This window comes from Galeopterus variegatus, unplaced genomic scaffold (assembly GCF_000696425.1).
Source record: "Galeopterus variegatus unplaced genomic scaffold, G_variegatus-3.0.2 Scaffold6007, whole genome shotgun sequence".
NCBI lineage: Eukaryota > Metazoa > Chordata > Mammalia > Dermoptera > Cynocephalidae > Galeopterus > Galeopterus variegatus.
The window spans coordinates 1-11,744 of NW_007732118.1; positions in this window are offsets into that span (position 1 = coordinate 1).

Genomic DNA, 11,744 nt, shown 5'->3' on the forward strand with positions numbered 1-11,744 from the left:
ACAGACAAATAGAACAATCAAACAGAATAGAGAGCTCAGAAACAAACCCACGCATTTACAGCCAACTGATTTTGACAAAGGTGCCAAGAACATACAGTAGAAAAAGGACAGCTTCTTTGATAAATCGCGCTCGGATTGTCAGGGGTGAGAGGTTCTCTTTAGAGTAGGGTGTTCAGGGAGGGACTCATCAATAAGATGAAATTGGAGCATAGACCTGAGGAATGTGAGGGGTGAGCCACACGAATATCTGGAAAGTGAATATTCCAGACAGAAGGAACAGCCAGGCAATGCCCTAAGATGAGAATACACCTGCCAACTTCAGTGAACCACAGGAGATCAGTGTGTCCACAGCAGGGAGAGAGTGGGAGAGTAATAGCAGATGAAGCCTGAGATATAAAGGGGTGGTGGGGAGGCAGGGCAAGGTCGCAGAGAGCCTACAGGCATTTGTGATTACTTTGGCTTTTATTCTGAGGCGGGAAGCACTGGATGGTTTTGAGCAGAGATATGAGAAGATCTGACCTGCATTTTAAAAGGGTTACTCTGGCTTCTGTGTTGAACGTAGATTGTTGAGCACAAGGTTAGAAGCAGAGAGATTATTGTAGTAATCGATGTGAAAAATGATGGGAGTGAGGAACAGAAGGCAGTGGTGGAGGTGGTGAGAAGAGGTGATCAGATTTGCAGATATATTTGGAAAGTAAATCCTGAAAAAGTCCCTGTCTTAAAGCTGTATCTCAAAGATCGGTAGGTATTAGCCAGGATTGAGGATAACCTTTGCCTATGCCCCTGAAGAGCAGAATAACTTGGCTATTCAAGGAACTAAAGGCCAAGGCAGCTGGACCTTAGTGAGAATGGGGCAGATGTGGTAAGAAGAAGCTGGCCAGGTGGGCAGGGGCCAGATGGGGCTGGGCCTGGTAGGCCACTGGGAGGAATTTGGACAATGGGAAGTCTCTGATGGGTTTCAAACAGGGGCATGTCTTAATGTAATTTATGGCTTAAAAGATCACTCTGCTAGGTGGAGACTAAAAAAATAAACTGGAGAGTGTGCCATTGAAAAAGTCAAATTTGCTTTTGTTTGTTTTTTACTGTACCTTTTTTTCTTTTTTATTGAAACATAATTGATGGCACATATCTATGGGCTACAGAGTTGAATATCAATACCTGTGTGCAATATGTGATGCTCAAATCAGGATAGTTAGTATACTCAACATTGCACAATGTAATCACTTTCTGTGGTCCTTTACCAATTTCTCATTAACTCCCCCTTCCCCCTTTCTCTTTCCCACCTCTAGTGGCCTCAATTCTGTTCTCTCAAAAAAGTCATATTTGACATGAAGGCAGAGATTGGGGTAATGGGTCTACAAGCTAAGGAACATCAAAGATTGACAGTAACCCACCAGAAGCTAGGGATGGTGCATAGAACAGATTCTTCATCACAGTTCTCAGAAGGAACCAACTTACCAGCATCTTGATCTGGGACTTGTAGTCTCCTGAACTGGGAGATGATAGACTTCTGCTTAAGCCATCCAATCTGTGGTACTTGGTTACAGCAGCCCTAGGAAACTAATACAGAGGAGGATAAATACCCTGTGTCCCTCTTTCATGTCCTCAACAGGTAGGAATGGAACAGAAAATGGCAAGGAAATTTTCTTGCAGTCTCTCCAAATTCAACCTCCTATATCAGCTAGAGGTGGGTGATAACTAAAACTAACATAACAGATTTTACTTTTCCTATTTTATTATTATTTTTTAATGTTGGTATCATGAGTGGTTTTATTTTTATTTATTTATTTATTTTAAATTTATAGACTGAAACATAATTGATTGTACATATCTGTTGGGTACAGCATTGAGAATCCATACCTGTGTACAATATGTCATGCTCAAATCAGGATAATTAGTATATTCAGCATTACACAATTTAATCATTTTTTGTGGTCCTTTATCAATTTCTGTCTAAACTCTCCTCTGCCTCCCCCTTTCCCACCTCTAGTGGCCTCAATTCTGTTCTCTCAAAAAAGTCATATTTGTATTGAGTTAAGTCAATGTTCCTCTAGTTGTCCCAGTTCTACTTGCCTGGGGTCATGTGGAATGAGTGTCTTTTCCTTTCCTGAGACTCCTTGCTGTCCTCAGAACCCTTCCTCTTTGTTTTGATTTATTTTTATTTTTATTTATTTATTTATATATTTTTTGGTGGCTGGCGGGTATGAGGATCCGAACCCTTGACCTTGGTGCTATAACACCACACTCTAACCAACAGATCTCACCAGCCAGCCCTTCATCTCTTTGTTCAGCACCTCTCACAGTTACCCAGAATTGAGTGCATTGTCACAACTGAGGCCCACCCAGAACAAAACCAAGCAGGGTGTTCAGTCTCCATGCTTCCAGCCTGAGATCCATTTCTTATCATTAGCAACAGCCAGGATGAGCCAGGATGAGATCTCTGATGTCTGCATGCTGCTGCTCCAGGGTTGCAGGGTCACAGGGTCTTCCATAATGATTTCTCCTTATCTGATCTGTTTCCCAATGTAAACAACGCAATCATTTTGGCCCTCAAGTATAATGGCTTCCCACTAGTGCTCAACAGCTGGTAATAATACATCGGGATGGGGATGGGAATGTGTGTCTTGTTTTCCTGATAGATAATAAGATGTTAGAGGGAGTGGGAGTGGGTTAACTTCTTTCCCTCAGTAGCTAGCATAATCTTTTGCCTAAAAATTGGTGATTCTCTTTCAGAGTAAATATAAAAAGAAGTACTGAGTATACCATGACCAGTTGATTAAAGAACAGGATTTGCATTAAATGAGTTCTAATTTCAACACAAAATTAACATTACTGTCAAAAGTGTTAAAAAACAAACAAACTAGCTATTGGAGGCTCACCCTTGTTAATAGGAGGTGGGGAACACAGAGCCCAAAGAAAGGGAGTCCTAGTCTGGGTGGGGACACCCAGAGCAGTGGAATTGCACAGACCAGCCTTTTTCCTCTCTGCTGTTTTAAGATATTATTCCTTGATATTCGTAGGCAACAAGGGTACTGTCATCCTGGACGTATTCAAGTGAACGGAAAGTGAAATTAACATTTGTTGAGCACCTACTATAGGCATTTCTTCTATAACGGAAAGTTTTCGTGATAAAATTTGGAATTAACCAAGCAATCAATTGGAAAATAGGATTTGCCCACTATTGTTTTTAGTGTATCTCCATCTGGAACTTGTAGAAATAGAAGCATTTTGAGCCAACATGGCAGCTTTATTTGAATGGCTTTGGAGCTTTATTTATCACAACAATGGATGATGAATAAATAATGGGAATTAAAGTAATACGAATGAGTAAGAATTACTGAAGATAGTACCTATAGTACTATGAAAACAAAGGTCCTTATTCTTGAGCAAAGGCTGGAAGTAATCAAAGGTGGATTCTCTGAGTAATATTTATAGCTATATTTATATTTAAATTTTCTTTTGTATTATTGAAGTTTTTGCAGGAAAAAAAAACTTTGGTATCAAAAAATCTGAGACACATGAAAACTTAGCCCTCTTTTGTCCATCCAAGTTTTATTAAATATGTTTTTTTTTTTTTTTGTCTTTTGTCTTTTTCCGTGTCCGGCAACGGATCGCAACCNTCCTTATCTGATCTGTTTCCCAATGTAAACAACGCAATCATTTTGGCCCTCAAGTATAATGACTTCCCACTAGTGCTCAACAGCTGGTAATACATCGGGATGGGGATGGGAATGTGTGTCTTGTTTTCCTGATAGATAATAAGATGTTAGAGGGAATGGGAATGGGTTAACTTCTTTCCCTCAGTAGCTAGCATAATCTTTTGCATAAAAATTGGTGATTCTCTTTCAGAGTAAATATAAAAAGAAGTACTGAGTATACCATGATCAGTTGATTAAAGAACAGGATTTGCATTAAACGAGTTCTAATTTCAACACAAAATTAACATTACTGTCAAAAGTGTTAAAAAACAAACAAACTAGCTATTGGAGGCTCACCCTTGTTAATAGGAGGTGGGGAAGACAGAGCCCAAAGAAAGGGAGTCCTAGTCTGGGTGGGGACACCCAGAGCAGTGGAATTGCACAGACCAGCCTTTTTCCTCTCTGCTGTATTAAGATATTATTCCTTGATATTCGTAGGCAACAAGGGTACTGTCATCCTGGACGTATTCAAGTGAACGGAAAGTGAAATTAACATTTGTTGAGCACCTACTATAGGCATTTCTTCTATAACGGAAAGTTTTCGTGATAAAATTTGGAATTAACCAAGCAATCAATTAGAAAATAGGATTTGCCGGGCTGGCCCGGTGGCGCACTGGATAGTGCACCGCTTGGGAAGCGCGGCGGCGCTCCCGCCCAAGGGTTCGGATCCCACATACAGACCGGTTCCCGCTCACTGGCTGAGCGAGGCGCGGGAGCAACGCCGAGGGTTGCGATCCCGGTGCCGGTCCCCGGTCCGGTGCGGGGGCAACACTGAGGGTTGTGATCCGTTGCCGGACACGGAAAAAGACAAAAAAGACAAAAAAAAAAAAAAATAGGATTTGCCGGGCTGGCCCGGTGGCGCACTGGATAGTGCACCGCTTGGGAAGCGCGGCGGCGCGCCCGCCCAAGGGTTCGGATCCCACATACAGACCGGTTCCCGCTCACTGGCTGAGCGAGGCGCGGGAGCAACGCCGAGGGTTGCGATCCCGGTGCCGGTCCCCGGTCCGGTGCGGGGGCAACACTGAGGGTTGTGATCCGTTGCCGGACACGGAAAAAGACAAAAAAGACAAAAAAAAAAAAAAATAGGATTTGCCGGGCTGGCCCGGTGGCGCACTGGATAGTGCACCGCTTGGGAAGCGCGGCGGCGCGCCCGCCCAAGGGTTCGGATCCCACATACAGACCGGTTCCCGCTCACTGGCTGAGCGAGGCGCGGGAGCAACGCCGAGGGTTGCGATCCCGGTGCCGGTCCCCGGTCCGGTGCGGGGGCAACACTGAGGGTTGTGATCCGTTGCCGGACACGGAAAAAGACAAAAAAGACAAAAAAAAAAAAAAAAAAATAGGATTTGCCCACTATTGTTTTTAGTGTATCTCCATCTAGAACTTGTAGAAATAGAAGCATTTTGAGCCAACATGGCAGCTTTATTTGAATGGCTTTGGAGCTTTATTTATCACAACAATGGATTATGAATAAATAATGGCAATAAAAGTAATACGCATGAGTAAGAATTACTGAAGATAGTACCTATAGTACTATGAAAACAAAGGTCTTTATTCTTGAGCAAAGGCTGGAAGTAATCAAAGGTGGATTCTCTGAGTAATATTTATAGCTATATTTATATTTAAATTTTCTTTTGTATTATTGAAGTTTTTGCAGGAAAAAAAACACTTTGGTATCAAAAAACCTGAGACACATGAAAACTTAGCCCTCTTTTGTCCATCCAAGTTTTATTAAATATGGTTTCTTAAGATAATAAGACTCAGATTGCATTGGCGTACCCACCACCACAAACTAGCAGAACCGGGCTGTGCTCAGCAGGTACTTTTTGAATATGTGCACTGAGTCAAAATAGGTCATGAATGGCATGAGTTTTATAAACCCAATTACTTTGTCTGTGAAATAGCAAATAGACCTGAAATTCTTTTCAAAAACACCCAGTGAACCTGAGTAAATCAGAATCAAACCCACATATTTCTGAAACTATGATGTCCTGTGACCGGAACCTGAACCAAGGGGACTATGAACCAAGGAGAAGATGTCCTCCTCCTCCTTTCCCCTCTGCACCAGGTACTATCATCCTAGCCAAGAGCTCAGACCCCTAGAGCCTATGAACGTGATTTTTCCCAGGAAGAGTTAAACTTCTCAGATGAACAGGACTTCCCTTAACTCTAGTCTTTCTCGGTCCAGAAAACAGCTCTGGGAGATCCAGAGGGGCTTTTGCTTCTCTGACTTCTCACACACTCTTCTTTCAAATGAATTTAAACCTTTTCTTGTCCAAATCCCTGCAGAAGGAAAAAAAAAAAAGTAACCACTTTGCAGTTTTTCTACTATTATGCAAATAGTTTAATCAGGCAATGCTCCTGTGAGAATTAATTTATATTTGAATCCAATGAGGCCTGGAAGCTTGCTAACTGAACCCCCAGGCCAAAGCCTCAGCAAGGTAGCACCTCATATTATTCCTTTGACGAAATGTGAGCTGACATAAATACTATGCTCCTTTTCAATCCGATTACCCCGTTCCCTCACATCAATGCTACCCCAGCCATCAGATTCTGGCGTCTTTCCTTTCACTAGCTCCAGGAACAACGGACAACTCCTCCTTGATAAACAAGCACCCACGCTGCCACCTCGTACCCCCACTCTTAACCCATCAGCCTCACTCAATGGACTCTATTCGACAAGGTATTTTATTTTGTGTGTAAGCATCAAGGACTAAAAAACAGTTCAAAATCAAGCCTGGCTGGGGCTGTTTCATTCAAAGCTGTCCTTTCACACAATCAGTTATTAAGAGCCTCTGGAAATAACACCCCTGAAGTAGCCACCCTTTAACGGACGTCATCCCTTGGGACGCCCCAGGCTCCATCTCCCTCCCTAATGTCTTATGAACTCTTTTTAAAACACACAAAAAACAAATAGCAGCACAGGTTTCCCTGGGCTTGCATGACCCGAAGCCCAGTCAAAATGAACCTACGTTTTAAACCACACCTTTGTACTAAACTCATCTTGACAACCACTAAATTCTTTCCACCGCTCTTCATAGAAACTTAAAAAAGAAAAAAAAAAAAAAAGATTTTTTTTTCCCCTTCACTCCACCCCCTTTAAAACTCTATGCATTAAAAAAGCTTGGCTAAGCAATCCACCAGGTGGGGGGAAAGCTTTTCTATGGAGGCAGCTCAGTTTCTGGAGCCCCAACCTCAGTAATTAGATTAACAGGCAAAATGCAAATAGCAGCAAGCACAACAGCCCCAGCCCGTCATGCTTTATGCCATTTATTGCACAAAACCAATAGCAAAATACTTTTTAAAAATTGAAACATAGTTGATTGTTCATATCTCTGGGGAAAGCGTTGGATATCAATACCTGTGTGCAATATGTGATGATCAAACCGGGATAATTAGTATATCCAACATGATGCAATGTAATCACTCTCTGTGGCCCTTTATCATTTTCTCGCTAACCCTCCTCCCCCTCCCCCCTTCCCACCTCTAGTGGCCTCAGCTCTGTTCTCTCCTTTTGAAAGTTCAACAAATTATTGATTGTTGTACCTCTTTCTTTTCATATTTATTTGCTTATTTGCTTAGCTCCCACTTATGAGGGAGGACATGGATAGCAAAATATCTTGAGTGGTGGCAGAAAAAGATACAAATTGGTGAACTGCTCTATGATGAAAATGGAAATGAGAGAAGGTCAGAAGCCACATATTAGCATAAACTGGGACTGCGGGTATGTTTGTTAGCTTTGAAGTAAGTTAGTTTCAATATTTCTGTGCCCCTTTTTACCACTATCTGAAACAGAGGGGATTGACTTTGCAGGCACAGCTCATCTATCTGAATCAGTGGAGGCAGGAATACCTTCTCTAAGTTCAGTCACTCTAGAAGCTCTAAACCTGAGACACCCTTTGAAATGTATTTTAACTAAAAATGTGTATTAGGAAACTATTCACTTTTTAGAAATAAGAGAAAGCAAAATAAGTACTGAGATTGAAACATATGAGCATTCACTCAACTATCTACAAGGAAAAGTACGGGTTTTGCCAAATACCATCCATTTTTTCAAAGTAGTTTGCTTTCTGTGAGCCCAGAAGCTCTGTTTTCATATAAAGTAGACTTCCATTTAAAAATAGAAGAGGCATTGACCAAACACGTTAAATTACGGTAATTAATTTTTATTAAACTGGACACTCCCTCTTTCTCTCACCCTAACACCCTGGTGCCTTTGAACAAATGTCTAAAATTTGCTGCTTAGTGTCTGCCAAGCGCAGGTTTAGTGGCTATTCAGGAATGTTGTCTTATCCCATGGTTTTACTCAAAAATAAGTGCAACCCCTTTTTCTCTTCCTTTGCTCTGGTTGTTCACCATTCATTCAACAAGCACCCATTGTGTATCTACTGATTACCAGATGTGTCCGCAGTGGCAGGCTCTCAGTAGCATTCAGGATGGCCAGTGTGGTCAAAATCCCGCTCACTTCATATCCTTCCTTTACCTACAATTTGTGGTCACAGGAATCTTCCCCTGCAATCTCAGCCCTACTCAATCCTTCCCATCAACAGGAAACATCTCGGAGACTTATCCAGGAGTTCATCAGCCTGCAGGACTCAGCTCCAGTCCCCCTCACTGTTGTTGCAATCCAGGCTGCCCCAACTGACCCTCACTCTCTAGGTTTCTATTACTAACCCCTTGTCTTTGCCTTCTTGCCCTTCAGTTTCTTCCCAGGTCACCTGCCTGCCCAGAACCAGAATTGCTCTAAACGTGGAGCCTACTATCCTTTAACCCAGTGGTTCTCAGCTAGGGGCAATTAGGGCTGCCACAGGAACATCTGACAGTTCCTGGAGACATTTTTGACTGTCACAATGTGTTGCTGGGGAATGTGATACTGGTATCTAGTGGGAGTGGGTAGAAGCTAGTGATGCTGCTACAGACATTATACAATGTACCACACAGCCTCCCACAACAAACATTGAAGTTAAAAAAATGTTGCTATAACCAGTCTTTTCCCCAGTCTCACAGGCAGTGTAGAATGCTGAGTAGGAACATGGCCTTTGAGTCAGATCAGCCTGGTCCAACTGTGCCTCTGCCACTAAATTAGCTGTATGATCCTCTGCAAACTACTTCATACTTCTCAAGCCTAAGTTTCTTTGTCTATAAAATAGACTTGTTCTGAGGAGACAAGAAAATAAAATATATAAAGCACTAGCACAGTACTCACTAAATGGAAGCCACCATTATTGTTGCAACTGTTGTCATTATAATCCCAAGATCCAATCCCCTGAGTCCTGTTACTTAATGGCCAACTTCCTTTCTATGGGCTTTCTCCCCATTACCACTCCTGCTTCCAGAGCCTTGGAAGGCATTATTAATTAATAACAGAACTCTTTCCTGTACCACCCAGAGTTGGCCTCAGAATCCTTCTCTACATGTTTTAGACAACAACTACTGGTCAGTGAGATTCGGCACAAGAGCTGAAATCTATTTGCCATCCTTAGTCTTTATATTCTCTTATCAGAGGTTATCTCTGGCTGGAAATAGTGAGTTCCCTGCCACTGGAAGTGCTTAAGTAAGGCTGACATAAAAAGGATTTCATGGATAAGGCTAAAAACTCAGATGCATGTTTGCATAACCATGTTGGCAGCATGAGACCTGTACACCTGATCAGCAGCCATATGGTCAAAACACAAGGCATGGGAAGATGCTTTGGGTGGGTTCACTAGTCAAGGTATGATGAATTCTCTGATAACTCCAAAATGTTATAATCAAAGCTTATTTCTTGCCCATGCCACAGTCTGATGCAAGGTAGGTGGCTCTCTCAGTGACTCCCCCTTGTGCATTGCCACCCCAGCATGTGGCCTCCATGTCCCTATGGAAAGAGAAGAGAGAAAGAATTGTGCATAGAAAATGTTACATGCCAGGCCTGGAAGTGGTGTACATCACTTCTGCACACATTCTGTTAGCCAGAACAGAGTCACGTGGTTCCACCTAACTGTAAGAGAAGCTAGGAAATGTTGTCTGTGTGTTCATAAAGAGGAGAGGAATGATATTAGTGAGCATAAGCATTACCTGTGATAGAGTCCTTAAATAAAACAAAAAAGGGGGTTGGCGAGACACAGTAGTAAAGGGCAGCAACTAAGGCTCATCCATGGGTCTAGCTTTGGGTTAGGCACATTTCACATATTATTCTTTTTTTGTTTTTTTCCTTTTTGTCTTTTTTCGTGTCCGGCAACAGATCGCAACCCCCAGTGTCGCGCCCGTACCGGACCGGGACCAGCAACGGGATCACAAACCTCGGTGCTGTGCCCGCACCTCGCTCAGCCAGTGAGTGGGAACCGGTCTGTATGTGGGATCCGAACCCTCGGCGGGAGTGCCACCATGCTCCCAAGCGGTGCACTGTAGCAGTGCGCCACCGGGCCGGCCCCTCACATATTATTCTTTAACATGTAGTAACACACTGTTGCCTACCCAAAGCCACACCCTCTTCTTCCTTGATATCAGGAATCGAAAGCCCATGTGTTTCCAGGCACTTGAGCCCTTCACTAGCCCCAGGGGGGTGAACTTAATCTGTGTAATCAAATAATGGTGATTCCATTTTCCTTGCCAGTGACTGGTCAACTGGCACTATCTGGCCAATAAGCCAAGAGTGGTGATCCATAGGTTGGGTTTTCCTGATGACAAAACAAGAGAATAAACTGACTCTTCTTCTGGACGTTGTCACCTGCATGTGATATGGGAGCTGGGGCAGCCATCAGGGACCATTCGGGAGCCAGCTAAAGATTCGAGTCAAACACTAAGGATGGTCAAGCAGAAAGATAGAAAGAACTTGAGTCTTTGATGCTATCAAAGAGCCAATGAATTAATGAACTCTGGACCTGTCCTCTTTATGGAATTCTTGTTTTGTGAAATAATAACTTTTCTTTAAGTTATTCTATTTTTGGATGGATCTTTTGCAGCCAAAAGTATCCTAACTGAAAATACCTTATATATACTAGACACTTGAGGTACATGTTCTTCAAACTGGAGCCACTGTAGAACTAGGATTCATATTTATCTCCCTTTGTCAGAGCAGAAAGCCAGGATATCCCCAAAGTCTTGACTTCTTGCTCTCACAAAGTTTACTTTTTAAAAATCTAATACCCACTTCTGTGAATGAAGTAGGTGCTGGAAATGCTGCATATACTTCTTGGGATTGTTGTGAAGAATAAATGGATTGATACCCAAGCTTTTAGAATGGTACCTGGCATTCTGTAAGCACTAAATATGTGGTCATATCATTAGAAGTAGTAGCAGTAGAAGGAGAATGCTTGATTTTTATAAGATAACTAAACTTAATGCAACTCTGGGTGTCAGTTTGACTTTTGAGTATAATGATCTCGTAATCCCTGTTGTACTTCAAGGCAGATAAAGAGGGCTCCAGACTTAGAACTGAAATCACAGACCAGTCTTACCAACCTCCAGAATCCTACGATGTTCTTCAGAGGGTGGTTCTGAGTTGGTATAAGATAATGGTTATGAGCATAGGTTCTGGAGTCAAACTGAGTTCAACCCTCACCTCTAACATTTATTAGCTGCCTGTCCTTAGGCATTGTATCAGAGAATCAGAACTAATAAGAGATATGCCACATATGTGTATGTATGAAGGGTCTTCAAAAAGTTCTTTTTTGTTTTAATTCAATTTTTCCATGAACTTTTTGAAGTACCCTTCTCTGTGTGTGTGTGTGTGTGTGTGTGTGTGTGTGTGTGTGTGTGTGTGTGTGTGTGTGTGTGTGTGTGTGTGTGTGTGTGTGTGTGTGTGTGTGTGTGTGTGTGTGTGTGTGTGTGTGTGTGTGTGTGTGTGTATCTTATATAAACAGCATATAAATACATATATGTGGATTTGTTACAGAGATTCAACCTGATATAATATGGGAGCTGGCTAGGCAGTCTCTGTAAGGCTGTCATCTTCACTTCTGATGCTGGAGCTTGAGGTCACAGGGCAGGCAGTCAGGAAGGGATGGCAGACGTAAAGTGGAAGGAGACCAAGAGCAAGTTGAAACTCACAAGCATGAACTGAAACCCCAT